A 3208-nucleotide genomic window follows, 5' to 3' on the forward strand; every position below is an offset into this window, starting at 1 on the left:
GGGGGGGGGGGGGCAAAGAAAGACGTCCAAAGACATATTGAAAGGAAATCTTCGTTGTCATTGATTAGCCTCTGATCCAACAAACCTCCATGATCAAACGCGACGCAGTAATGATTTGGCTGCTATTTCAAGCAGATCAAGTAATAATGTAGAGGATCGTCTTTAGCTAGGATGAGTAGTTATTTTAGCTTAACCTCAGGTCAGTTTTGATCCAATAGACTTATAAATGCTGGTAGTAACGAAAGAATGCCGACTTATCAAAGGCACACCACCTTTGACCATCCCATCTTTATTTTCCAGGTGTTATTTAAATAAATGACTGTTTTTAAATATTTCTGTCGATTTTAACAATGAAATCGATGTACTGAAGTGAAACAAGCGGCTAGTTGAACAGCAGTAATATATATACACGTGCATCCACACTCACACACGTGGCCAGAAGACTTCAAATCATACGGATTGGTCACGGTAGCAATACTTTTTAAACATGGGATGGTCACAGTTGGAACGCCTTTAAAGAAAGGGGAGCATTTAGAAAAGCGCATGCATTCACGCGTCCGCATATCCCCATATGACCAAATGAATCGGACGTGTTACTTTCCATTTTGAATTTTTTTTTTTTCCTTATATGCTAAATTTCAGTGATGACAAGCGTCCAGTTGTTCGGGCAACTGAATTTTCTCCTCATTGAATTAGCAGGTGAAGTGATTGAATATTCCACAGACACGTGTAATTCTCTTAGAATCAGCGTGACAATGTGACAAGCACGAATCTTTGAATTCATTCACACACATGTATATATATATATATTCTTTCACACACACATAAACAATTGCAAACATTATATTAATAATTATTTACCTTGATTGTTCTTTAGGTCTCTTTGTTTCTTTCCAAAGTCTGATTTTAACTTTATATAACTTACGATCCAATTCATTTATCACATAGTGTAAAGCAAGGAACGTTCGTTGCGGTTGTTGCTACTGCTACTACTACTACTACTACTATTGATAGATAGATAGATAGATAGATAGACTCACGCGCTTAAAAACCAAAACTATATTTGGCGAGATCTATTGTTAAGCCTATATTTTATTATATATATATATATACATACATATATATATATATATATATATATATATATATATATATATATATATACCACGAGGTGTTTTTCTTGTGAAGTAATAGTTCTGTTTGTCAAACTCTAACGATAACAAATGTTTACATGTGAATTACTACACCAACGTGCTTTCCTTTCGCTTCTCTGTTTGTGTTTAGTTTCTCTTATTTCATATTTGTCCTCGTCGCACGAGTAAGCGCGAGTTGCTTTTGGTATTAATGTTTTATAGGGAGTTGCAGGGGGTGGATGGCTGATGAGGAGAATCACTTGGAGAGAGGTGTGATGGGGGGGGAGTTACGTCAAAGAATTGCGTGAGACAATGAGGAGGAGAAGGAGGAGGCTTAGTCAGAGATGAGGAAAAGAAACGAAAGCTGGGAGGACGAGAGGACGATAACGGGAGAAAGAGGAAGAGAGAGGTCAAATAGGGGGAGTACTGGATGTTAGAAAAGAAGAAGAAAGACGAAGAGGAGGAGGAGGAGGAGCGGGCGATAGGAAGAGGGACGTAAGATAAACAGGAATGTATATGATAGAGTGAGGGGGTATTGTCAAAAGGAGGAGGAAGATTTAGCAAAGGGCAAGAGTTAATAGAGAGAGGGAGAATTGAAAGAATTATATAATAAAGAAGGAAGGAAGGAAATATACGATAACGATTAAGGAGGGGTGGTAAGAAGAAGTGTTAATAGATAAAGCAGAAGATAAATTCGGGGAGATGAAAAATAAAAGAGATTAAAGGTGGTGGGGCAAGCTTGAAAAGAGAGGTAATAGAACAGAAGAAAAAGTAGAAGGTGGATACGAGAGAAAAAGAAAAGAATGATTAAATAGAAAGAGAGAGGGTTGAGGAAAGATAAACTGAAGATACGTTGAGAGAAAGACAGGCGAAAGGAGGGAGATAAAGAGGGGGGAGAGTAGGATAACTAGAAATAGGAGGAGGGAGAGGAAGGAGAAGGAATTAGAGAGTACAAGAAAAGAAGAAGCAGGTGTGAGAAGAAAAAGAAGTCGAGAATTATAAGAGAAAAGGTGTAAAGACAGGGGAAGTGATCGAGGTGTGGCAAGACTAGAAAGAAAAAAAAGAGGTCTCCAGTTTTGTAGTTTAATTCCATTCACATCTAAGGTGTGCCATAGGAATATAAATTACACAGACGACCTCGGTGGAATTTTAACTGAGAACATGAAGGGCCTGTAATGTATTTTGTCCCATGCTCTGTAATTAAACTGTTTCTAATTAGACCTGAAATTTGAGTGAGTGGGTTAGTCGTGATAACCGATTCCCAGTACTTAACCAGCGCGTTATTTTATCACAACAGGGAAAGGCAATGTTGACCTCAGCAGGATTTGAACTCAGAACGCAAAGAACCAGAAGAAAAGCTGCGTCAGACGTCCTAATGGTTCTGCCAAACAACCACTCTTGTAAAAAAATTATTAATGAGGACAGCAGGGTACCGATTTAGCAGAGATAGAACAATATCAATGGGAAAGAGAGAAAAGGAAGGAAGAGCAATGTAAACACTGAAGAGATTGCACAACCAAAAAAAGGAAGGGGACAGAAAGGGGAGTCGTGTAACTGCAAAGAGACCTGTGTCATGTAGGCAGAGCCAAATTAAGACCAACAATGGTTTTGCTCTTCATACTTCCATTGTCTAAAAGACCCACTAAGATATAATAAGTCATTGTGATTGCTGTGTATGTCACCTACCAGATTCCAATTGTGTTGTATTCCCTATTTTAAAGTATATCATAAACTTCTTCAGTGCTATTATTAACGTTAGTTTTGGCAGAATCGTTGGAGCATCAGAAAAAATGCTGTGTAGTATTTTTCTGGCTCTACATTTTGAGGTCAGCTATGCTTTTCATTATTAGAGGTTTTGATATAATAAAATACCAGTCAAGTACTGGTATTTTGTACCAATTTCCTGTTCTTCACTCCTCAAGAAATTTCATTTCTTGTGCCAAAATTAGGAAGAATTATTATTATTATTGTTGTTGAGGCAGTCGGCTGGCAGAATTGTTAGAGCATCGGACAAAATGTCGAACAGTATTTCTTTCAGCTCTTTATGTTGAGATCAAATCCTTCCAACTTTGTCT

At 37.8% G+C, this 3208-nt stretch overlaps 1 protein-coding gene across 1 annotated transcript in view; it reads right to left on the reverse strand.

The window, feature by feature from the left end:
- LOC106869413 (MFS-type transporter SLC18B1) overlaps positions 1 to 1354 on the reverse strand; it is a 45431-nt gene extending 44077 nt beyond the window's left edge. Inside the window, exon 1 of the mRNA XM_014915143.2 lies at positions 862 to 1354. The gene's annotated coding sequence lies outside the window, so the exon portion shown is untranslated. The remainder of the gene's footprint in view (positions 1 to 861) is intronic.
- Between the last annotated feature and the right edge of the window lie 1854 nt (positions 1355 to 3208).

This window comes from Octopus bimaculoides, chromosome 10 (genome assembly GCF_001194135.2).
Source record: "Octopus bimaculoides isolate UCB-OBI-ISO-001 chromosome 10, ASM119413v2, whole genome shotgun sequence".
NCBI lineage: Eukaryota > Metazoa > Mollusca > Cephalopoda > Octopoda > Octopodidae > Octopus > Octopus bimaculoides.